This window comes from Pyrus communis, chromosome 1, assembly GCF_963583255.1.
Source record: "Pyrus communis chromosome 1, drPyrComm1.1, whole genome shotgun sequence".
Lineage (NCBI taxonomy): Eukaryota > Viridiplantae > Streptophyta > Magnoliopsida > Rosales > Rosaceae > Pyrus > Pyrus communis.
Window position 1 is genome coordinate 6,222,438 of NC_084803.1, and position 26,802 is coordinate 6,249,239.

The 26,802-nt window shown below is 36.6% G+C and overlaps 1 long non-coding RNA gene and 1 pseudogene across 13 annotated transcripts; one reads left to right on the top strand and one right to left on the bottom strand.

Moving 5' to 3' along the window:
* Positions 1–759: 759 nt before the first annotated feature.
* LOC137730602 (UPF0481 protein At3g47200-like) lies at positions 760–8,004 on the top strand (annotated as a pseudogene).
* A 299-nt stretch (positions 8,005–8,303) lies between these two features.
* On the bottom strand, positions 8,304–18,231 carry LOC137719730 (uncharacterized). 13 transcript variants are annotated; one of them, XR_011066437.1, is made up of 14 exons: positions 18,060–18,230; positions 17,755–17,814; positions 16,913–16,963; positions 16,588–16,812; positions 16,439–16,484; positions 15,760–15,855; positions 14,683–14,811; positions 13,435–13,547; positions 13,237–13,354; positions 11,582–12,722; positions 10,765–10,846; positions 10,240–10,280; positions 10,037–10,103; positions 8,304–9,765 (listed from the first exon to the last, which is right to left on the bottom strand). It is a non-coding gene; the product is annotated as an uncharacterized lncRNA (long non-coding RNA). The 13 variants fall into 13 exon arrangements; XR_011066436.1 differs by having other exon boundaries at positions 16,913–16,993; XR_011066441.1 differs by having other exon boundaries at positions 16,588–16,643; positions 18,065–18,229.
* Between the last annotated feature and the right edge of the window lie 8,571 nt (positions 18,232–26,802).

Below are 26,802 nucleotides of genomic sequence, written 5' to 3' on the forward strand. Positions count from 1 at the left end.
TTTTTTATAAGAGCAGGTGAATAGTTTCAATTAATGAAACTTTCATATTGACAATCCTACACTAGTCTCTTTTTTGCTAAAAACATTTTTAGCACAATAGTTTACCAAACACTTACTTGTTTTTTTTTTTCACAGTTGTTTATTCTCATAGCACAGCAAAAGCAGTTTTAAAAAAAAACTACAGCAATCTCAAACTAGCTCTTTGATAAGCTCATATTTATATAAATTTTACATCAAATTCAGTTGTCTTTTCTTAGTTAGTTCCTTATATTTTTGAGTTATTTACTTTGTTTTTGTGTTTTGTAGGATTTGTCAAGTAAAAAAAAAAGAAAAATAGCACAAGTGGAATTTTAAGTAACAAATTTGTCAAAACTGCCTGTGCAGGTCATCTGACTTTGGAAGCAAGTTGTGGATAGCTCAGAATGAATTAGAGAATGAGCCTTAATGCTTGAAAAGCTACGGATGTCTATTTTCTGTAGCATTTCACGGATTGTTAATATCAATTTCTAGAAGAAGTTATGGCCGTTTTAACACTGAAAGGTTCCTAAGAGGCTGAGCAGTTTGTAACTGACAAGAAAGCATTGAAAGCAATAAATCCAATAAAACTAGCAGCCAAAACTGATGCAGTCAAGAACAAGCCAACTGACACCTATTCAAATATCAGAGGAAATGGAAAATTAAGTGGGAGTAATGGGCATAAAGGCTGCCCAAAGAGTTACAATTGTTTTAGCATTTCCTCTCACTTATTGTCATCACTAAATGGCTGTTAGTGGGGTAAGTTATGGAGAAAAAATTGTGGCAGTAGAAAAGAAGAAAAGGGCTGTGGGTTGCAGCGGAAAACGTGTGGAAAAAAAGTATGGAAAAAAAGTGTGAAAAAAAAGGTGGTAAAAAAGATAGAAAAAAAAGGAAGGAAAGCAAGGAAAAAAGGCAAGGCTGCTGCGTTGGGGAAGGAAGAAAAGAAATGAGGAAATCTTGGCATTCTCTTCTTTCGGTTTTATCTTCTCAAACTCATGTCTTTCTTTTGGTTCAATTTGATAATTATGTGTAACTAATTTTTAGTAGTTAGGGGCTGTTTTGAAGCCTCGGATATGATTGGAAGTTTGTTATGATATTTCATTTGAATTACTTTTATGAATGAATGAAAATTGGTTCACTACTTGTCTCATTAATGAATTCTTTATGTGTTTTCTACGGCTGCATACTTAGTAAGCATATCTAGGATTCTAATGCTATGAATATGTGTATGCCTGCCCTTGTCGAATGAGGACCTACATATGTTCTAGAGTAGTACTTGTTAATTGCGATTAACATGTGAATCAATTTCTAGGATAAGTAAGACAACGCTATTACTTACGATGCCTTATGATGACTCAAACTCTTTTCATTCTTAATGATTTCTACTTGTTAAATCTATGAACACACCATTCTAGATTGCATGTTAGGGACTAAGTTAAGTTGAAAACGTCATTCTCTTAACATACTACATAAGAAAGAGTAATAGGTTGAGTTCTAACATTGAGCCAACTTGAGCATCTTCATCCGAAAATGAAAGGAATTTGAATGAAACATAACATGTTTGCATGATTATTTGGTGGTGGATAGCAATTCCCCTAACTCGTTTTTGTTAATATGCGAACTACTTAAAATCTGTTTTTTTCCTGTTTTTGTTTTATTTAATTTAAATAGCAAATCAACTCCAAAAATCCCAAAAATTTGTGTGAGTGTAGCTCTGTGTGTCTATCTGCATATAAAATTTCGAAGACTTTAGATAAGTGTATGTCGGTCTAATAATTATTTTTCAGTGGCTGGTTAGTAGGGATAACAGCCCAGTTTTTGTGACATTTTAAGTAGTTAGATAAAACAATTTTCTGCGGGAAAGGCCCTTATTTTCATATGCTACAATTGACAAATCTTATTGTTGATAAGGAAAGTTAATAGAACATTTGTGTGCTACTTTGTGGTGTGCTTTTAATCCTATCACTCTTAGCCTATCTTCCAACACTTATTATTGCGCAATAAGTGATAGAATTTTTCTTCATCTATAGTTTGAGTAGTTAAACTTTCCTCTCATTAGCATTATAAGGTACGAGAAAACTAAATTAATCGAGCATAGTAAGTGGGATAAATCAAGCTAGCACAATATTGAGACTTTTCCAAATCCACATTCTGTTAGATTGTCACTACAGCAATTGGAGAATTAGTATCAACCACTTATGTTTATAATTAAAGAAAGATAAGGGCAGTTAGCTACATGAATCATGACATTAATTTAATGTGACCCATTAAACACGTTCTGCGAAAATATATTGAAGAAGAAATGCTTATATATAGGCAGCCTATTATTGTGCTATAGGTAAACGAAAATTTAATTTTCAACTACCAGAGGAGCAATATGTATTGAGTTTTCTTAGTCATCTACAAGAGGCAAATTGACCATACAAACTCGCTTGTTTTCCTGTATACAGAGCAAGTGCGAATCCACTTCATTTTCTTTTTCATTTTCGATGAAATGCATTATTATTGATACATTAAAAAATTAACACGCACTCATTCTCAAAAGAATAAATTTCACTTCACACCGTGTTAGGCAACTTATTATTAGTACCAATAACAACTCACTTTTCAATTTATAATCCTTTTTTTTTTTTTCCTTTCATCTGGCTTGTTTCTTCTCCATTGCGCACATATCCATTGTTTTGAAGCCTTCTGTTTCATACTTACCGGTTAAGGGAACGTTGCAGCTTTCTTCTTAATATCTTTTAGTTGAATAGTTGGGCTGTGTATATACATATGTTTTGGTTTTATGTCTATTAAGTAGAACCATGCATTGATATTGTCTTCAATCAACCACTTAGGCATATACATGACTGGTGTCAAACTTATGGTATGATTGTTTGTTGTAGGCTTCGGACCCCGTGGAGGAGCCACCGAATTTGGGAAAAACAGTGATGCCAAACGAAAGTGAGGCTGAAATTTAAAGTGAAGAAGTTCGTGTAAGTGATTCTTCTCTCTTAGACGGTACATGTAGTTGGGTTTAAAAGCACTTTAAACCGTATGAGGTTAAGACCTAGTAAGCGTCATGAGAAAAAGAAATCTTTGTACGCTAAAGAACATGTAGATGCTTCAGGTTTTTAAACGGTATATAACATGTGGAAAGTACTAGATATATACACAATAGAAACTATTTACATGCAGGTGGAAATTTATTTACAACTCTATTTACAATAAAGAACAAAATAAGTGTCAAGAGCGGGGTTCATAAAGTTTTGCAAATTTAGAGTAGTGTTGAACTTAAGATTCCATGATCAAAGTAAAATTACATCGTAAGCTAATTGTAATTAGTAAAATACACAGGGAGTTTGGTGTATAGGAGTTGGAAAGCAATTCATTCCAGTTGCATTAGTGGAAGGGTTTAAACAAAAAAGTATAGCTACAAGGTTAAAGTAATCACGTTTAAACAAAAAAGTAAAGCTAGGTTAAATTAATCACGCAGTAAGTGAGATAAATCTGGGTAGCACAATATCGAGACTCTTCCAAATCCACGTTATGTCAGACTCACCATATTAATTCGAGAATTAGTATCAACCACTTATGTTTATGGTTAAGGAAAGATAAGGGCAGTTAGCTACATGAGTCATGAAATTAATTTAATTTGGCCAAGTAAACACCTTCTGCAAAAACATACTGAAGAAAAATAGTTATATATAGCCAGCCTATCATTATGCTATTGTTAAAAGAAAATTTATTTTTCATATACCGGAGGATAGCAAGTAATACTATTGAGTTTTCTTAGTTATCTACATGAGGCAAATTAACCGTACAAACTAGGGCTGGGCAAATGGGTCCTGGACCCGCGGGTAGGGGCGGGTACCCGTTGTTTGGGGCGGGTAAGGGCCGGGTCCAAAATTTCTAAACACAAAACGGGGCGGGGCGGTTCGGGTATACCATATTAACGGGGCGGGGCGGATCTTGAAATAGAAGTGGACGGGCCCCCGGCCCGGCCCGTTTCTAGAATGAATAATAGAAGAAATTGTTTCCTCTTCCTAGTCTTCTCGAACTCGTCTCCCGACTCCTCTCATTTCACTCAGACCTCTCTCCTCCTAACTCTCTCCGATCATCCTAGCTCCATACACCACCGCTACCATCATCACTCAGACCTCTCTCATCCTGATTTGCTTCTATCTTCCTCCCTCCGTCCGCTGCCATCATCATCAAGCTTCGATCTATTTTCCTGACTCACTCTCTGGAAATCAGTTTCTCTCCCTCTGACAAACTTAAAGGGACGAACAATGAAGTCGAACAACTCGTGTACCCAGCAAGGTAAATATTTTCTTCTGCTTCCTTTCATTTGCTGTGATTTTCACATGGATCTTGCTTGTTTTTTGGTTGTGATTTGATTGAAATGGTCATCTGGGTCTGTTTTTATTTGATTTTTGGAGCTGGGTTTTTGTTCTTTTGGGATTTAGTTTGGTTTCTCTGTTGAAATGTGTTGGGGGTGAGTTGGATTTGCGGTGAGTGAGTTCTCTGGGTTTACATTTTTATGTTCAAAATGAAATTAGGGTTTTCTAGATTTAGGGGTTTTGTTGAGTTCTTAAATTAAGGTGCTCATAGTCCTCTGATTCCAGGTCCCAGACCATCATCGATTCACCATCGAGAACACTGCTACCATCATCATGCTAAAATTTAGGAAATTCTGAATTAGGGTATTTTTATTTATGTGAATTTTTGGTTTAGGAATTTAGGATTTTTTTAATTAGATTTGTAGATGCTATTCTGGGTTCTCAAAGTGAGCAAGACCCCAATTGAAAATTCATGTGGTGAGGTCAATGTCTGTGTGCTGAGCTGGTTTTGGCTGGTTTTGGTAGCTTGTTCAAAGCTCATGTCTTTTCGTCAATAGCCAGTAATTTTGTATGAACAGAACACTTTTTTACCAGTTTCTGGATTTTCATAAAGCACCAAACTCTTATTCTTATGAAGGGTAGGATCCTGCACATTAACATTATTGATTTCAAGTCAAATTCGCGTATAATTTCATTGAATATTTTCCAGAACTCACCGGAGGTTTTTTTTCGTCCAGAAGTTACTGAACTAGTGAAATTGAGATTGATTAAACTTGTTGCAGTTTTCTTGAAAGTGTCATTAGTCGAATTCTAGTTGTGATATATTCCAATTGATTTTACAGGTTCAAGAACTTCAGGAGGCGGTAAGCCGCTTCACTGGACGTCATGTCTTAAAATAGCTGAGGACTTGGCGAGTGGAGTTGTTTATATCCACCAGAACCCCGGCTTAACTCATGGAAACTTGAAATCCTCAAACGTCTTGTTAGGTTCCGATTTTGAATCCTGCTTGACGGATTATGGTCTCACATTATTCGGAGATCCTAATTCACTCGAAGAACCTAGCGCAACCACTCTCTTTTATAGAGCACCAGAATGTCGCGACATCAGAAAACCATCAACCCAACCAGCTGATGTGTATAGCTTCGGCGTCCTCCTCTTGGAGCTCCTAACCGGAAAGACTCCCTTCCAAGACCTTGTCCAGGAACATGGTTCAGACATCCCTAGCTGGGTCCGCTCAGTGCGCGAAGAAGAGACTGAGTCAGGGGATGACCCTGTCTCGGGCAATGAGGCATCAGAGGAGAAGCTGCAGGCACTTCTTAACAATCTGTGCAGTTTGCAGTTTTTGTGACTTTCTGCAATTGCAATCTGTGCAAATCTGTGCAGTTTTTGTGCAGATTGCAATCTGTGCAGTTTGCAATCCGTACAATTTTTTTTTTTTTTTTTCGAACAACCAAAAAAAAAAAAAAAAAAAAAGGGACCCGTGGACCCGGCTCGAACCGGCCCGTTTCAACCGGGCCGGGTAATGTCCGGTTCTTATATTAGAAAATGTAATCCCCGGCCCGGCCCGCCCCGTTCCCTTTGAACCTAGGTCCGGTCCGGTCCCTTCAAAATTGGGCCCGGCCCGGCCCGTGCCCAGCCCTAGTACAAACTTGCTTGTTTTTTATATACAAAGCAGATGCGAACTCACTTCATTTTAATTCTTTTTTTTTTTAATAAGAAGTACTGTTATTGACACTAAAAAATTATCACAACACTCATTCCCACAAGATTTTAAGTTTGATTCCCTTACCTACTTGTCCATGGCCTGTCAGGGTTCATATGAAAACTTTTTTTTTATTAATTTTATTATTTTAAGAGAATGAGGAGAATTCGAAACTCTTACAATAATTCAACGTAGGGAAGTTTCGAACCCGAGACATATAGGTAGAAACCCAACACCATATCCATTGGGAGAAATTTTTTATTGTGATCAGGACACGGGTGGTACACTACGTGTTTTTATATAAGTGGTGGAATTTTTTTTTTTTTTTTTTTTAAGTTATTAACTTTTTAACACACATATCCCAACATTTATATAGTGACACGTGGTGTAGCACTCGGTGTTTCGGTCACACTGAAAAATTTCTCATCCACTAGGATATTGGACCACATCACATGCAATCAGGGTTCATATGAATATTTAGTAGCAACATTCCACAATAACTCCGAAGGCATTTGGCGGGGTGTCTATTGTTTCTTACAAAAGTTTGCTCGAAGTATCTTAGTAGACTGTGTGCCTAATCAAATATTTGAATCAATGCAGAGAAAGATGTCAGCCGACAAAATGGCACATGACATAGAAAACCAGTTGGATAACTTGCCTGACCTGTCCAGTGAGGGGTGTATTTATAGAGTTCCTGAGCGACTACGGCAAGTAAATGAGAAAGCATATACACCTCAAGTAGTCTCTATAGGCCCACTTCACCATGGCAAGGAACCCTTAAAAGCCATGGAAGAGCACAAATTAAGGTACCTGAAACATTTTCTATGTAAAACCAGGGTAAGATTGTCTGGTTGTATACAAAAGATACAGGAGCAAGAGGAAAGGCTGCGAGGTTTTTATGCAGAACCCATTGTGTTTGACAAGGATGAATTTGTAAGAATTGTTTCAGTGGATGCCGCCTTCGTCATTGATTTTTTATTGAGGTTCTGTTACTCAAATTATCGAGAGGAAGATGATTACATATTCAGCAAGCCTACGATGATATCGGATGTGATTCGAGATTTGATTTTGCTTGAAAATCAGCTGCCATTCTTCATTCTTCAAGATCTTCTCAAACTTATTCCTCCTTCATTTCAAGTAACTTCATTTCAGCTGCCTTCGTTACTTGAAATTTCCTACAAATTTTTGCAAAGCAAAATCGATAGCAAGGGAAAAAAAGAGAAAGTTGACAAGATAAGTTCTTCTGGAGTAGAAGTAAAACATTTTGTTGATCTGATAAGAATTCTGTACCTACCGTTGGAACTAAAAAAGAATCCTAAAACCACAGCCATACCCGAAACCACAGACACACCCAAAACCACCGACAAACCCAAAACCACAGGCGAAACCAACATCACAGCCACACCCAACGTAACAGAGCTACACAATGCTGGAGTCAAGTTTGAGGTAGAAACAGGCAGCAGCTTATTGGACATACAATTCTCGGGTGGGATCCTCAAAATTCCGAAGTTTAAAGTGGACGATGCCACAGATCTGAAACTCAGAAATCTCCTTGCTTTTGAACAATGCCATCACAGAGAGGAGGGTTACCTAGCTAATTATGTTATCCTTATGAAGCGTCTCGTGAAAACCTCAAAGGATGTGCAATTGCTTGTTGAAAAGGGAATTATAGAAAATTGGCTAGGCACCGGGATGATAGTTGACCTTGGCACCGTGAATACCCAGAAGATATCTACTTTGCTTCATGACCTTGGCACCGGGATGATAGTTGACGACTGGTATTATGTCCCTCTTTGTGAAAAACTGATAAAATACCGCAAACAGCCCTGGCGAGAATGGATGGTAATTTTGAAACAAAAATATTTTAACAAGCGTTGGTCCACCATTTCAGCTGGTAGTGCTTTTATTATCCTCATACTCACTTTCTTACAGACAGCGTGCTCTATTAAATCTGTCCCTTAAGCATCAACGACCGCAAGTCTCTCCTTCTCCGGAGGATCCGCAAGTCTCTCCCTCGTCGAATACTTAGAAGTCTAGCCTAGTCTTTGAGAGGGTACAGAGTTTTCATTTCAATCTCAGGTTTCCTTCAAGTGAGTGTAATAAGATGTTCCAACAAAATAAAGTATTGAAGAGTGATTTTATATTTGATAGCAAAGCAGTGTCTACTTGTAATGGCTTTCATTGAAAATGTGTGTTGTAAATAAAGGGACGTGAATTCTGCAGACCCTTTTGTCCTTTGCACTTCTATATTTTCTGGCCTCAGATGCAACCAATTAAGTGGAAATCACTTTCCTAAATTAATGCGTATGTAGCTACTTAATTATGTCTGGACCTATGTTTATGTCTTTGTATGTTAGAAGAAAAAAACGAGTAATTAATTGTATCATGTTTTTTTGTTTTTTGGCCACACGAAATGAACATTTCCATTAAAATGTTGCTTTAAGCATCACTCGCAAGGATATGGAATTGCTTGTTCAAAAATGCGATTGTTGAAACTCAAAGCTTGACAGGGACGAGGTTAACAAACCTTACTAATCCGAGGAAGTAATGTTCCGAATAAATCTCTTTACTGATCGTAGTAAAGACATCAATGCATAACGCAGAAGTGGAAGGCAATGTTGAAACAATCTCTTGCAACCCCCATGCTCTCTACTTTATTGTTGTGGTTGCTGCAGTCCTCGCGATCACTGCCATTCAAACACTGTCTAATCTCTTTCTTTCAGCATCACCTGTTAGTCTCACAATAAGCTTGTAATAATGTAGTTCAAAGTTACTTTTGGCGAAAATAGAACTTAAAACCTCTCTGTTACAATTGAAAAGTAATACAAACAGACCATAATATTAGGTAGGTTTATTTTTTGGTAATAAACTTTCATATTTTATAAATTTTAGAAATTCAAATAATTTTAAATATTTGTGGCACCAAATTATTGGACATGTCAACAGCACTTTAACAAAAATTAAAATCATGAATCAAATTAATCTGCAATAGTTAATTTCAGAAAATACATTGATTGATAAGTTTCAATGTGCAATAGTTAATTTTAGAAATTTAAGAATCAAAATAATAAGTCAAGTTTCAGACTACTAGAAAATATGTCCGCGCGTTGCTGCGAGACTTGAATGTATCACCTTTAACTGCATGAATAAGACACATTTTACCTGTATAAATTCAACATAATCATGAATGAACAGAGGGATAGATGAGTGAATGGGATCGGTAAGACATCGAACTTCGTTTTTATATACATTCAACTTAGCTGACATGAAAAGACATTGTACAATTAACAGGACGAAACTGAACATTCTGTTTCCCTAATAAACAGAAGAAACAGAAGCAACATCCAGTTCACACAAAACTTGCCCTTGCAGTCAAGGTGGCAAAATATACATCCTGTAGGTTAGGCACATGTTTTAGCAGTTGTCAAAAAAAAAAAAAAAAAAAAAAACCTGTTTTGTTCTTATTCTGGCATCTAAGTTTTCAAGCACAAACGTGCAAAGCCAAAAACACGTAGGGCGCCTGTTTCCATAAGAAACAGAAGTCTGAGTAGTGTATTTTAGTTTAGAGAACATGCATGTATTTTCTAACAGCGAAAACATGAGCAAATATGATTGGGCAGAAACATGAGAGTAAAATATCCAAACCTCAAGAATATGATTGTATTATAGCAAATATGATTGTGTCGTACTCGAGGATCAAATGGGGACTTGAGATTTTGGTAACTGTGTAGAAGAAAAAGAACATCAATGGAACATTCCTAGAAACTAACCCTCAAACCCATCCAATTCGGATCAACTAATCAACCAAATTAGCCCCATCAATAACCTTAAATTTACTCAATCAAATTTGCCCAATCAATAATCCTTAAGGATAAGATTATTTTTAGCCGCACACACAAATTCACATGCTAGTCATTTGATACATTTAACTAATTCTGCAAGTTGTAAATGATTAAGAATAATTTAGAATGATTTAAGAATAAATTGCAAGTACTTGAAAAGCTGAGTAGCGAAGTTTGGAGAAGTCGTTAAATAATCACTATCTGTGGATTGAGAATAACCTACATTCACATTGCACAAAATTCTATGAAAAAGGGGACAAATTAACATATTTGAAATAAGTATTAAGATGCAAATATTCTCAAGATAAATTAAGCAGAAAAGGAACGAAAAAAATGATTTGCAACTTCAACTTACCAAGCCAAAGAAGCTCCATAAGAGTAGTAGCTTTCTCCTTACTTCATGCATCCGTTGATCATGGAAATTATAAAAATTCATCCAATCAAGAGACAATGTAAAAGTTGTGAAAAGGTAAATATGCAACAAAGAATCTTAAGATATACCTGAAAAATTTGCAATTCCATTATAATTTCACACAAAAAAAGATCAATTTTTGATTCAAACAAAACAATCTCATCTGTTACAGATTGGACCAACCAAAAAAATATTATATTAACATGATTTTCAACCCAACTATAAAAAGGAGCTTTATAACAGCACAATCAATATCATTTCAACCCAACCAAAAAGAAACTGATTGTATGTCATAAGTTTGTAAACACAGAGAAAATGTATCATATTTCATGACTAATCAAAAGCTTACAAATGTCAAGTAAGAACATACGTAAGTTCAAATGCAAGAATGCAAATGAAGACAAGTCACTCCATTGTGTTCAACAAGGTAATACAAAGTGACGAAAATAGTATGATAGTGATTCGTACCTTTAACTTGATCTAATGGCGGGGCATTGAATGTTGATTGAACAAAATTTTGCAAGTAATGAGGTTGCGTAAAAACTTTCACCTGAAAAGTTAAAACCCACCATTATATGAAGGTAAATAAGGAAAATCTAATCCAATCCAATCCAATAATCACAACAATCGGAGAAGTGTATTTTAGTTTAGAGAACATGCATGTATTTTCTAAAAGAATATGATTGTATTACAGCAAATATGATTGGGTTGTACTCGAGGATCAAATGGAAACTTGAGATTTTGGTAACTGTGTAAAAGAAAAAGAACACCAATGGAACATTCCTAGAAACTAACCCTCAAACCCATCCAAATCAGATCAACTAATCAACCAAATTAGCCCAATCAATAACCCTAAATTTACTCAACCAAATTTGCCCAATCAATAATCCTTAAGGATAAGATTATTTTTTAACTATACACAGATTCACATGCTAGTCATTTGATACATTTAACTAATTCTGCAAGTTGTATTTCTGTAAATGGGAATGAAAATGTAACTTTTGGTCTTATACTTTCATAACCAATACAAATCTCAAATGTGGGAGTCTCAAAAGTTGTTTCATTTATTTCATTCCAAAGAAATTTTTTGTTCGGACAGATAGATATTCAAACAAAATACTCTCTGACCGACACTCACTTAAACACCTTAGAAGAACTCACGTTTCTCTACCTGAAAAGGAGTTCATGGATATGAAAAAAATACTTAATACCAAAAGCATAAACCACACTCAATACAATCAATAACTAAACTAACAATATATTCAACAATTTATCAAAAACAAACCATATAATTAATGAGTGGTGAGTGCAGACTTGATGGCATTCAGGGCACCAATTATCCTAACAGAGAACGCGTTTTGGTCCTCCTCCTTTGCCATTTCCTCCTCATCCCCTGAATCCTTATCACCTGCACGTTCCAACACCGTCTCGAGAAGCACCTTTAGCAAACACCAGGGAGGAAAAACTAATTAATTTTTTTAAAACAAATATTAGTGCACTACAGAAATACATCATCTATAATAAGCAAACACGCGAATGCCCGAAAACACTAAAAGTCTAATATATCCTTGCATTAGTCCTAATAATCCAAAATCACGTCAAATGGAGGATAATGATATATCAGAATCGAATACTCATACTAATATAAATTCTTTCCTTAATTTATATAATTATCGAAATAAATAAAAAATTAGATCAAGAAAACCAAGAGCCAGATACAATTTTGATGCAAAGAAAGCAAAGTTAGAATACCAAGAGCCAGATTATGCTATTAAATCAAAGAAAACTGAGATGCAATGGAATATATACAAATTTAATCCAAGAAAGCAAACCAAAACCCTTACTGTCTGAGAGAAATTGGGATAGAACATCGTAGAGAGAAAGCAAGAGGAGAGATATACCTGGCTCTGATTGGAATTGCTGGTGATGAATGTTTGGAGAGAAGCTTTACCTTTCACTCGCTTTTGATTCATGTAGCCACAACAGACACATCACTTGTGACAGTTTCCAAGGGAATTCCGAATTCAAAATTGATCAACCTAAACCATAATTAACTCACAATTTAGTTCCATCAATATGATAGACATACCAAACTGTCAACAAACTAACAAAAGTAAACATAAACATCCCTAGAAATAGCCTAATGGTAGGATTATGTAGTCCAACTGTGCTGAACTAAATAAGAAAAAAATTCAAGTGATCAAAGCTAATCTAGAGCTTTCACCGCTCCCAAACACAGCAAGAATCAGAACATGCGTCGTCAATTTCAAGAAATTCACGGAAAGAGAAAAAGAAAGGGATAGAGTAGTACAAACTTGAGATCGACTGGCCTCAATCCTCTCTATTCCCTCATTATCATAGCAGAAATCAAGAAAAGCATATATACAATGACATTTATCAGATTCTGGTTGGACCACGTTTATTACCTGCCATAAACAGAGAAACAATTTGGTATAAGAATCTCATTCCACAAAACTTCTTCAGTGTTGGCCTAAACAACTGCAAGCAAAAAAATCCCCAAGATACATACTTTCATCCAAATCATCCACCGCCATTAACAAAACCACACCCTATATCTTCCTTTAGCTTAAGATTAAAAGAGTTAACTTATCACCCAAATAAAATAGGTAGATTAACGAATATGAGTTAAAAAGTGGAGGAAAGCAACAAAACCAATCAAACAACGAATTGTCAATAGAATAAAACAACAAATATAGATATCTAAATCAAAGTTTTTTTGACAAAATTTGTGCAAGCATAGTTTCGTTTGACAAAAATGTGTTCCCAATTTAATAGGCCATTACTACTTACCAGAACAAATTAGTTTTCGTATCGAAACCAACATAAATCTAAGCAACATACACATTTTAATAGTAAATAAATCGAAAAGCAGATTAATAACCAAATCACAAATTCCCCCATATTAAATAGTGATGTTACCTCACCAGTAGGAGCAGAAGGGTGGTGTGTGGTTGCGCTGTGGCCTTGTACCAAGAAGGATGACGACACTTAGGACGACACTTGCTTGCCGTTTAACCAAAAATTACCCGTCGAATTTCTGAATCTCACCGGAAAAATGCAATTGTTAGGATTACCTTTGATTAACCTTAAAATGAACTGAAATCCAACATGCAATACCTGAATTTATCTTTTGGGAGTGAGAGGAGTCATTTCCAGGTAATGGCAAGGGCCAATTCACCTGCAAATTTGGTATTTAAGATCTGATACCTTCCCTCCAATTCGAAAAAGCTCTGGAAGGTCGTGAAATTGCCCATGAATATCGGTTGCATCAACATGCAGGCAAAGCATAAAAATTATAATAAATCAACAATTGTCAAATAGAAAAGAGAATGTAGTTAAGGTTGAAAGAGAGCAGGCTTAACATTTTGTCCTGGTAATTATATTCCAACTCTTCCATATATAGCAATTATATTCTAACTTTTCCATATAATAACTTAACTGTTTTTTCAACCCTGGAACCAATTACATAAATACGAATGCAGCATTTCTATTGAAGGATATAATTCTCCTCTCCCTATATTCTTCCCCTTTCTCTAACCAAATAAAAATCCCCAAAAATATGCACAAAGAATTCTAAAAAAAAAAAAACAATACAAAATTAATGCAAGCAAAGAAAAAGAAACGAAAACTCTTCTGTCAGATTCTATTCGTTTCTGTCAGATTCTATTAGTTTCTTAATAACCAGCAGTGAAATATTTCATCCTCTCACCAATTAATTAATATGTGAATAAACAAATGACTAAACTTTCTTAATCACAAAAGGCACAAAGCAAAAAACGAAAATCATTTACCTTAATGACAAAGCACTCTGGAGTTTGAACGGTTACATTATCTTATTGTTTAAAAACTGAAAATCTACAAATGTTAACATTTACACATATATCAGAGAAGGCATTATCGCCTGGATTTATCCTTTAAGAAAATCGACAACAACTGTAACGTAAACTACCAAATACCAAATTAAATACTCGAACATGACAACCCCAAACATAAACAAAATTCTATATGAATTCAAAACAATATTAATTAGGGCACACAACATAAACAAAATCCCAAACCAATTAAAAAAAAAAACTCAGGGCAAAATAGGCCAAACCCGTGCATTCCTCATCTTTCCCTTTCCTCCCCGTCTCTTTTACCCTCATGCCATTAATCTCTCTCCCCTTAGAATTATATAAACAACAGCAGAAAACATTAATACAATAATGAAAAAAAACGCACACCTTAACAAAAAAAAAACCTAATTACTCATCAACTTCATGTATATATAAAAGAGATGAGACTATCTTTTATAAAAGATATAAAAGAGGTTAGAGTGCAAGGGCAAGACTGAATGAAATCATGAAACTTAAAAGAGAGATTTACATGAATCAATTGTCATCATACAAAACATGGAAACTGGTAATGCAGCTGGATGCCTCAAGACCCTCAGCCCCACAGAAGTCATAGAACTTGGCAGCATATGGTAGATTGTCAGGTCCCAATTCATAGTACCTTAAATTGATAAAAAAATAAAAAATAAAACACCAGTCAAATCAAGCTGTCATTTCTAATTAATCAAATTCCAGACCCTAAGAAATATAGAAGCATAGTTATTGAAGAGCAATTTCTCTCTCTCTCTCTCTCTCTCCCCCTCCCCCTCAATATTTCCAGTCGACTGAGAAATAGAAAATACAACCCAAAATGCCCAAAAAGCAGAAGCTCAAAGGCAAAAATAGAAAATAAAAAGGCATTCGAAAAGAGAAAGTTGTTGAAATTTACCCAAAATGTACAGAGATCCAGGACTCACAGAAAAATTAATTTCAGGATCAAACACTAAAGGGATGTGAAACTTTACCCTTTTTCTCATTTGCAGGTACCAAAATCAATTTACAAAATTAAGGTTGGGCTTTTCATAGTCTCTATTGGGTAATGAAAGTTATGTGAAAAGTTCGAAAATAACCAAACCAACATTCAATTTAGTACAGACCTAAGAAAAACGTAAGTAAGAAACTATTTCCAATTTCTCATTCATTTATCAAACACAGTAATACAGTCATAGAAAAACTCTTAACTCACTTATCAAAATTGAATTAATTAAACTGGATGTTGGGGTCAAAATTTTGTGTCCGCCTAAGGATATTTGAGGCTAAAAATTTGAACTCTACTCAGTTTAGCTTCTTAGTTATTTTATTTTTCGGTCTTCAGATTTCGACTAAATATTTAACATTCCATAGTGTAGTTTCAACTTCAACTTCGACTTTCCCGTGAGAGCTTGCATACTGGATTTACCCTTTGCAATTTAAATTACATGACTCAAAATACAACCCAAATAGAACACAAATGGCCCATAGAAAAAAAATGCGAAATACTTACCAATCACTATTCACAGTTTTAGTCAAAGAACTCAAATTTCAGAGATACAAAACAAAGAAGCTTGTATGAATCATTTATAAAGGTTACCTCCTTTTGGTTGAAAAACTGAAGGGTGACGCCAATTCTTCTTCTGCTTCCACCTCCTTATGGAACTTTAACCGCTAGTCACATTTGTATGTGAACCTGAAATCAGCACCCAGTCAGTACCTTTGGCAAGCTCATGGGGGTATTACAACATGTATGGGAAGATTATTGCAACTCTAATAAACGAAGAAGCATTCATTTGAGGATGTCGATGAGGGAGAGAAGAAGAAGAAAAGAAGAGCTAGTTGAGGAACAGAAGAATTTTGGTGCTATGTTCGGTTTGGAGGTATGGTCTTAAGAATTTACAAACTGCCTATATGATTCGCTTGTTTCAGTGTCTTCATTATCTCTAATTCTTTTTTACCACCTCTTCTTTCATGACGGCATAATCGTCAGATTATTTTCTAACATAAAATATACACCCGTGAGTAGTTTAAAGCATAACTGTACTGAATCAAGCAGATGAAATAAACTTCAGTTTTGTTCGGGCAAAATTCAAAACCTAAAACCAGATATTAGAAAAGCTTATTAACATCTCAACCAAAAACCTTTAGCTCCTATTCAAACATTGTGGAATCAGTTTCAACAATGAAACCCGCTACAAAAGAGAAAATTTTGATTCAAATGGGTGACATTACATCTAACAGAAGAAACTAAAACAAAAGTATAGCAAATTATATACCTTATAATGTCAAGCAACCAAGTTGTTCCACCAACGACCCAAAATTCTGAAGGAAAAAAAAAGGGTAAATCTATTAGCAATTCAGAGCCCTTAAAATTATCAAAAAAACTGGGATAACAGTAAAGAAATTAGCAAAAAATCGAACCCACCAATCATTGGTGACCTTCATATGAAAAGCAATCTCCCATACCGCAGCCTCTTACGCCTATCCAAAAAATATAGACCTATAATATTCATTCCCCTAGGCACCAAAACCACCATAGTTGCCTCATCCCCCAAGCCGCAGAGCTGTTCTCAAAATCCCACTACACCATTTTCCTAGCCACCCCCAACTCCACTCTTCAATTCATCCTATCTGCCACCCAGCTCTGTATCTATATTCTATAGTTCAGTAATAGGAATGAGCTTATCGTAGTGCGTAACTACGCTAATGATTCATAATCAAACAAAATTAAAGATGAAAAGTCTTGGTACCTGTAGGCAAAGGCTAAATCCACCAATCTCTTCCTAATCAAAGTATAATAGCTGCAAAAAGAGGTGGTTCATGGTGAACCCCTGAGTAAGAAAGAAAATGTTTAATCAAAGAGACTTGAAACTCATAACCACATAAATAACAATCTTATTATTATCATCGATGGAAGTAATATCCTTTATTATGTTTTTAGACACAAATCATAAGACTATATATCTAGTTTCATTTCACCAGTAATTTATACCCTGCCCCCTTCCAATTTAAACTTTATAGGATGCTTTTCTTTAACCCTAGTTCTTGTCAATCAGTGAAAAGTAATAACACATACAGACATTAAAGTTGAAACCTTTTCCAAGTAGATGCCACACATACAAAAAGATATTAAGCTTAAAGACCTTAATATCCAGCTTTGGATAATTGGCAAGTATCTGCTAACCTTCCCTTATATGCTACAAATTCTGACCTTAATGGAATTTGATTAGAATTATTCAGAGCACAAAAATACCCGTAAACACAAACGAAATTCTTTGAGCCGCACGATATTGCTCAATATATCATGGAGTATTAATCAGTCAGATAACCACAATCAAGGCAACAACAATAAAAACAAAAGCAAAAATTCCATGCTTTAAGTAGAAAAAATTCACTTCTGTTGTAACGAATCGACATTAGAATCAAGCAACCAAGTTATGAAATACGAATTTAAAATGTAACTATTTACTGTGTCTATAATGAATCTGTGAAATCAAATAGTTAAACCCTAAAAAGCACCACTGCAAATAGCATAAGAAAATCGAAATTAACCCCAAAGAAATTGGGAGAGAAGATTATGAAAAGGGAATACCTTTCGACCCTTTGAGCTATTGGAAAAAAACCCAACAGAGCCAAAGCCTCCAACTCAAGACTGTTGTGGGATTTTGAAGAGAGAGAGAGAAAATATCAGAAGAAATAAAGAGAGAAAATACCAAAAGAAATAAAGCAAGAGAGGGCGGGAACCATACGGGGGAAGAAGAAGAAGAAGAAGAAGAAGAAGTAGCAGCAGCAGCAGCAAAAACGAAGCAGAGGAAGAAGAAATAAGGGGGAAAACGGACGATTAAAATTAATGCATCAACCGACGATTGAATGGAGAGTTATGGAAGAAATTTGTACTTTACCGACATGTAGATAAGCTCGGATCTTTGAAGCGAAACGAAGACGATGAGTGGGTTGCGGCGGAAGCCGAGTTCACTCGGAGCGGATTCGTCGTCGCCCTCCTCCCCAACCTAAGATGCGCTCAAACGTCAGAGCGGATGGATGGTTACAGAGAGAGTCGGGAGAGAAAAAGAGGGAACGATTTCGACAATTAAGATGACAAAAGTATCCTCCAAACTTTTAATCCGGACCGTCCAATCTTAACCCTAGATGGGCATTCCCATCATTTGAACACCCAAAGGGCCGATCTCATCAACAATTGAGGTAAGCTCAGCAAACACAGCCCAAAACGAACTAACCCAGCCGCCTTGGCAATCTTGTAAATAAACTGAAATGTCGATCAAAACACTGTTCATATGAATAGTGCCAATTTCCCTCCTACTTTAGACTAAAGTAATTTATGATAAAAACACCACTTATATATAAGGCTCATTCGATAAGGGTTTTTAAAGAAAACATTTTTAAAATCAATTTTTAGTAAAAATGTAGTTAATCATGCAAAAACACTTCAAATACTTTAGATCCCAAAACATTCGCGATCGAACAGTCACAGGCAGTGGCGGAAGACTCTTAAGTCGCGTCACGAAAACAAAAGTTTGTCGTTTCGACGAAATTGCCTCAGTCTCTTATGCTCCTCAACAATTTTCTGTTCCAAATTGCTCTGAGCTTTTCTTTTTCTCTCTGCTTTCGCTAACGGAGCTCTCTGGGACTTGAGGTGGTTTATATTTCTCTGATTAATTTTGTTAATGTCGTTTTTTCTTGGAATTATTGATTGTAATTTGCTGATTAGTTGTAATTTAATTTGCTGATTAAGTTTTGAGTGATAAATTTTATGTGAATTTTGAGAGGTTTTATGAATTGGGTTTCTGGCATTTCATGCAAATGTGCCTAACCTGGAGAGACTCGATTTCACTCTGCAACGAAGAAATGCTATCCGAGTTCCCTTGAATTACTTCCTCCTTCACTTCTATAAGCTCATTCTTCTTTTTCAGTTCCTTAATCTTCTCACCGGCGTCAAATTCTTCGACATCAAAGAAACACAAACCACCAGCCAGGAAAACCCAAACAACACTCAAAACACTTAAAATGCGCGAAATCAAATTCGACTAACATCGATGTTGTTTCTACTCACAAAGTAACTAAACAATTAAGCATCTTTATTGCTCTGACTAAAATTATAAAAATCGAAAAATCAAAGCTTTACGAGTAAGCACCAGAACTCAGCTAATTGGCAGTATTACTTGGATTCCAAAACAGAAACACAAAATTATAAATGGAAAGAAATTAAAACACTTCCCAATTGAAAAACCAAAGGATCTCTAAATTTAGTAAAATCTGTTTGGATGGCGAGAAAACACTTCCCAATTAAAACACTTCCCAATTGAAAAACCAAAGGATCTCTAAATTAATACACTTCAAAAAAAAAAATGTAATTGGTTAGAATTAAAATAATAATTTCAAAACAAGATGTTACTGTCATTTGTTACTTGAATTTGAAAAAAGAAAAAGATTTTATTATTATCAAAAAAGGGAAAAATATTTTATTCTAATTTAAAATCAAAATTGTATGCCACTTAGTACTATTGTGGTATTTCTCTTTACTTGTAAGGAAGAAATCTTAGATTTGATTTTCGCCAAAAGAGAATTTGAACCACATTATTGCTAGCATATTGTAAGGCTTAACCCAACCCCTCCTTTCACATCCCAGCCTGGGGCGGATCACTTCCCGGGCCCGCTCCACCACCGTAGCACGATATTGTCCGCTTTGGGCTTACCATTCCCTCACGGTTTTGTTTTTGGGAACTCACGAGCAACTTCCCAGTGGGTCACCCATCATAGGATTGCTCTAGCCCTCTTCTCGCTTAACTTCGGAGTTCCTACGGAACCCGAAGCCAGTGAGCTCCCAAAAGGCCTCGTGCTAGGTAGGGATGAGAATATACATTTAAGGATAACTCCCTTGGGCGATGTGGGATATCACAATCCACCCCCCTTAGGAGCTCGACGTCCTCGTCGGCACACCACGACCAGGGTTAGGCTCTGATACCAAATTGTCACATCCCGGCCCGGGGCGGATCACTTCCCGGGCCCACTCCACTACCGTAGCACGATATTGTCCGCTTTGGGCTTACCATTCCCTCACGGTTTTATTTTTGGGAACTCACTAGCAACTTCCCAGTGGGTCACCCATCATGGGATTGCTCTAGCCCCATTCTCGCTTAACTTCGGAGTTCCTACGGAACCCGAAGCCAGTGAGCTCCCAAAAGGCCTCGTGCTAAGTAGGAATGGGAATATACATATAAGGATCACTCCCCTAGGCGATGTGGGATGTCACAATCCACCCCCTTAGGGGCCCGACGTCCTCGTCGGCACACCACGACCAGGGTTAGGCTCTGATACCAATTGTCACATCTCGGCCCGGGGCGGATCACTTCCCGGGCCCGCTCCACCACCGTAGCACGATATTGTCCGCTTTGGGCTTACCGTTCCCTCACGGTTTTGTTTTTGGGAACTCACGAGCAACTTCCCAGTGGGTCACCCATCATGGGATTGCTCTAGCCCCCTTCTCGCTTAACTTCGGAGTTCCTACGGAACCCGAAGCAAGTGAGCTCCCAAAAGGCCTCGTGCTAGGTAGGGATGAGAATATACATTTAAGGATCACTCCCTTGGGTGATGTGGGATATCACACCTCCTCCTTAATGTAAATAAATCGTTTGTTAAAAAAAAAATTCAAAATTGTATAATTTAACAGGAAAAACCCAACTAGCATATGCGTAGGCTAATAATAGAAATATTTAATGTGTTGCGTTTGAAAGAGATATGTAATTTCCACTTTTATATAAGTAAAAATTCGTTGAATTGTTTAATTTTAAACTTTTTTGGGTGGAAATTTTGAATTTATTTTTATTACAAAAATGTTATCAGAAATAAACAAACTATAGTGATACACCCCGTCCCGAAGGAGGGCATGCTGGCCGTCACGTGAGAGTGACGTAACCATTTGCACAGTTCGGAAGCTTTAAAGATATACAACTTCTAAAATGAAACACCCGAAGGTGAGTCCTTATTTGGTCCATTCTGTCAGAACACCGTTGAATTTCCTCGTAGTCACCACTTCTTTTCAATTCTTGAACCTGGAGGGGCGCAAAACAAAGTTGAGTGGGTCAGCAAAACGAACGTATTCAAAACCTTCTTTTCTCTTTGAATATACTAACCCCTCGCCGTAAAACAAGTATAGTTTCCAGAAAAATAAACATATATACGTATGTATAAATATGTCAACATGCTCAAGGGTATATCATTCATGCTCAAGAATATGCCATGTCGGAAACTCATAATAAATGTAAGTGCTCATGTATAATTCACATCAATAACATATAATATGGCAGCCGGGAGTCACCTAACGTGACCTGTACGGCTGCATATAGAGCTCAAATCTCAAACTCAATAACTGAATCTGCACACGAGTCGGAACCACCTAACGTGGTCTGTACGACAGGCTTGGTGTAATATATATATATGCTCTAGTGCTACGATCACGTGAAGCTGTGCGATAAATCGCGGGTCACCTACGAGTCGGAACCACCTAATGTGGTCTGTACGACAGGCTGTGCACCTAACTTGGATCCAAGGCGAGCATGCGGTGCGAGAGGTGAACGTACACGTGAAGGCTATGCCCCTAACTCTGGGCGGGAGCACTAACACCGGGGGTGCAGATTATGAGCTCTCTAAGCATCTCAAGCTACTACTGAATACAAACATGAATACCACTTACCTGGCACTTACCTGTGCGTCCACAGCACCAAATACACATATATAATTGTATGCCACTACTAATGCATGTGATGATAGTATTTCAATCGTATTCCAAACGTATTTCATACGTATATCAAATGTATTTTGTATGTATATCAAATGTATATTAAATGTAGCTTACCTGGGCCTCCTCAGCACCATGCAACAGTATGCATAATTATGGTAATGCACATATTAAAATATGATGCATATATGACAGGATATTTAATTCATATTTCTTTTAAAATACATTTTCTGGGAAATACGTCAAGCATACGTATATATATATATATATATATATACTGAAAAATAACTGCCCACTCACTGATAAGTAGCCGGCTCGTAACCCTCACGCCTATTTTGGCTACATTCATTGTTCGTACCAGTTTCACCTATAAAAGAATAATTATAAAATCATCAATTAAACGCACATACACAAACATTCGTCTATAACTTTCTCATACGTTGCTCAATTTGGGTGTATGAATATACCACGGTGATCTACACGACGTCACGAACACGTGACAATTTTCAGAACTCAATTTGGAGCTCTCACGCGCCCCCACGCGCCCTGTTCACGCGCTGCCCACGCGCGCGTCTTCTTCCTCGCGTCGCCGGACTGGTTTCGCCGGCAGTGGGTGTTTTGCCGGAATTTCTGGGTAAACTTCAAAGTGTCATAACTTCTTCATTTCTTAACCATTTTCGACGTACTATATATCAAAATGAAGGTATTGACGAGACGAACACATCCATACCTGCCTCAACCCCTAACTCGCAGTAGATTCGCCGGAAAAGGCCCCGAAAGCTCCGGCCAACTTTGACCACGATGATCCCGACGTCCAATTCCTTCAAACGAAGCACTCCGAGCTTCCTTAGGACCTCACCAAGCTTCCTACAAGCTTCAAAATCCCAAAAAACATGCTAGTTTAAGTTTGCATGAATAGTACCTAAATCGGACTACCTCGAATCGACATGAAAACGAAGGATTTCTCACCTGAAAATGGTATGGCTGCACTCGTACGAGCTTCACGAGTTCGATGGTGTCCTTAGTTCCTTCGATCCATCAAGGTTTGGGTGATTTGTGTGTTGTCCGTACGTTTTCAGAAGGAAGAAGAAGAAATGGGAGCTCGGGAGAGAGAGAGAGAGAAGAGACAGAAAAGAGACAGAGGGAGAGGGAATCACGGGAGAGATAGAGAGTGTGTGAGTGTGTGTGGTCCTACAACACCACACAAAACAACACTAATGTGATAAAAACGAACTAGGGGTAAAATGGTCAATTCACACGTACGTTTTAATAATCCCGGGACGGGATGTCAAATATAGGGTCACAATTATTAAAAAAAGTATTTGTATTAACCCTTTGATATAAAGGCAAATAGATGATATAAATTCCTCCACATATATGCCTTTCATTTTTCTCAACAAAAGAAATCCTCTGTTGATGTCATGCTTGAAACAACAAAAGAATATCATAAAAAGTATATTGGGTTTCTGAAAAAGCGTAATTAAAGTGCTTTTTGCTGCATAAAGTTGAGGTAGAAGATTTGATGTTTGTTCCTAGACCTTCATTAAACTAGTTGATTCGTACATATAACTTTTGGACTGTTTGGCAAGTACTAACGAAAAGGTATTGCTGATGATTTAACGAGTGGAATTCAAAGGAATTTTTAGGTTATTCAAAGAGTGGAATTCAAAAGGAATTCTCTGTTGATGGTACACTTGAAATAGCAATAGAATATCATCGAAAATCCCATTATTAGTTTTCGAAAGATCATAAATTGAAGTAATTTTTGTTGCAAAAAGTCAAGGTAGAAATAAGTTTTTTGTTGCAAGACCTTCAATTTGTTTAGTCTTAATATTTTTTTTTTGATCGTTTGACAAATACTAACAAAAAGACAATACTGGTGATTAATAAACCAAACCAAGTTTTCTAGAACTATGTTAGCGACCTTTGCATTAGGTTAGAAAGATAAAACTTTTTTGGTCATCTCTTGACAAGAGAATGACTATTTATTCAACGAGTGGAATTCAAAAAAGATGGTGGCATATGCTTGAAACTTTGAAAGCAATAGAATATGATCGAAATTCTAATCGTTAGTTTTTGAAGGGGCATATATTGAAGTATATTTTTGCTTGAAAAAGTAGGGGTAGATGATTAAATAAAGGAATCATCAAAGAACATTATATAATTTGGTGCCACGTCCCGCTTGCATTATATAAAAATAAATTTTAGAACAACAAATAATTTTAATATTTTTATATAATGCACACGGCACCAAATTATTAGACATATCAACATAACATTTAGCAAATCATTTAGTACTACAGTCTAGTGATATTCTTTTTCACTGGTAAGTGAGAAGTCTTAGATTCGATTCTTGCCAATTGTAAATTTGAACCACATTATTGTTAGCCAATTCTAAAGTTTAACTCACTCATCATCTCATTAGTGTAGATAATATTGTTTGTTCAAAAAAAAAAACATTTAGCAAAAATTACCATCATGAATTAAATTAATGTGGGGTGGTTAATTTCAAAGATCGATTTTGAAATTCAAATATCAAAATAGTGAGTCATGTAAATTCAAAGACTATTTATGATCGAAACCCCACTTATATACAATGATATTGATATGTAGTTTGTTGGTCTATATTCCAAATACACTAAAAAATAAACTAGAACACACCTTTCAACAACATAAGTAAAAGCTGCCCACATTGCACACTATTAAGGATAAAAATGTAATTACACCTAAAAGAGACAATACTTAGAGATTAAGAAATCTTTAGTTTGTTCTATTTGTTATCCTTTCTTTGCTAGTTGTGATGGACTTGTATAAATACCTACAGTGTAAAGTTATTCAATGAGTTAATGTGAAATATTTTCTTAATATGGTATCACTCGCCTTAAGTCTCACGACCCCCAATTTTCGATCCCTTTTTCCCGCTTCTATCTGCACCGCTTCATCTTCTTCGATCGATTGATCGCGTTCTTGATCTTGATCGAGATTCTTGCTTTTAATCGCGATCTCTTCCTCAATCTCCAGCTATGGTGACTACTGCATCTCCATCTTCGGAATCGAATTCTCTTGTTCATCTGATTCCAGATGCAATTCTCAACCCTAATTCTGCGATTTCTTCTTCCATCATGATCCAAAACATTGGATCCATGGTTCCAATCAAGCTTACAACTACAAATTACCTCACCTTGAGTGCCTTGTTTGCTCCGATCTTCCGTCGTTACAATCTTACTGGTCTCATTGAAGGATCTATGATGGCGCCGCCCAAATATCTTCTTGATTCCTCTGGAAATCGCACTGCAACTCTCAATCCAACCTATATTACTTGGTTTGAGAATGATCAGAACATTCTTATCTGGATTAATTCCACTTTCTCTGAATCTTTAATCCCCTACGCAGTTGGCGTGACTTCTGCTCGAGAACGTTGGGCGAAATTGGAATCGCGACTCGCCACTGCATCTCAGTCACACATTCACGAACTTCGTTCACGTCTTCGCAGTCTTGTTAAAGGTGATCTAACTGCTGCTCAATATCTCTAGCAAATTGAAGAAATTGCAGATGCACTTGCAAGGGCTAGTGCTCCTGTGGAAGATTCAGAACTTATCTCCGTCACACTTCATGGCTTACCTCCCGAATTTGACTCGTTTGTGGATGTTATTCAGTTCCGTATTGGTTCCACAACTATTGATGAATTGCATGGCTTACTTCTCAGTAAGGAAATTCAACTCAACAATCGGAAGAAACCTGTTTCCCCTACACCATTTCAGGCGTATCATTCCTCTGCTGGTATTCTTCATTTGCCTACAAATTCTACTCCCCAAGCTTTTGCTGCTCAGCATGTTCTTCCTTTCACCAATCAAAGACGTCCCAATCGGGGTAATTTTCAATCTCGTGGCAATTATAGATTCAACAATGGAAAGAATAACTACTCTCAGAATACTAATCAACGATTCAATCGTGAAGCTCGTACCAATTACTCTTCAATCGAAAGCTATTCTGTCAGATTTGTCGCCAACCAGATCATGAAGCATGTGACTGTCCTCATCGCATGGATCAAAACTACAATGGCAAATCTTCTCATTCTGCAATGGTTGCCAGTACTTCCAATCATAATCCTACCTAGATTGTCGACTCTGGTGCTAATTCGTATGCCAATCTTTAGAATCCAGAAGCATATACTGGTCCTGAGCAAGTGTATATTGGAAATGGCAAAGGTTTGCCTATTCTCCACTCTGGCTCCTCATCTTTACATACTTCTACTAATTCTTTTATGTTGAAGCATGTTTTACATGTCCCTGCCTTAAAACATAACCTTCTCTTTGCGAATCAATTTCTACTTGACAACTTCTGCTCTATGCATCTTTATCCCTTTCACTTCACTGTGAAGGATTTTTCTTCGAGGATGATGCTTTTTAAAGGTCCAATTCAACATGGATTCTATCCACTCTCCACATCATCATTCCCTGCAACTTCTCATCAAGCTTTAACTGCATTTATCAAAGCTCCAAGACATCTTTGGCATCAAAGATTGGGCCACCCTTATGTGAAGATCATAAATAAGTTAGCCTCTCAGTCCTATATTTCTGTTGTTGATAGTTTCAATAAAACTTTTTGCTCAGATTGTGCACTAGGGAAATGTTCCAAACTTCCCTTTTCAAGTACTATTTGTACTACCAACAAGCCTTTAGAACTTATCCATATGGATGTTTGGGGACCCTCACCCACAGTTTCTCGTCAAGGTTTTCGATACTATGTCATTTTCCTAGATGACTATACCCGATATTGCTGGTTCTATCCTTTAAAGTGTAAATCTGATGTACTTCCCATTATTAAGCAATGGAAATTACTTGTTGAAAACTCTCTGTGTACAAAGGTTATTGCCTTACGGTC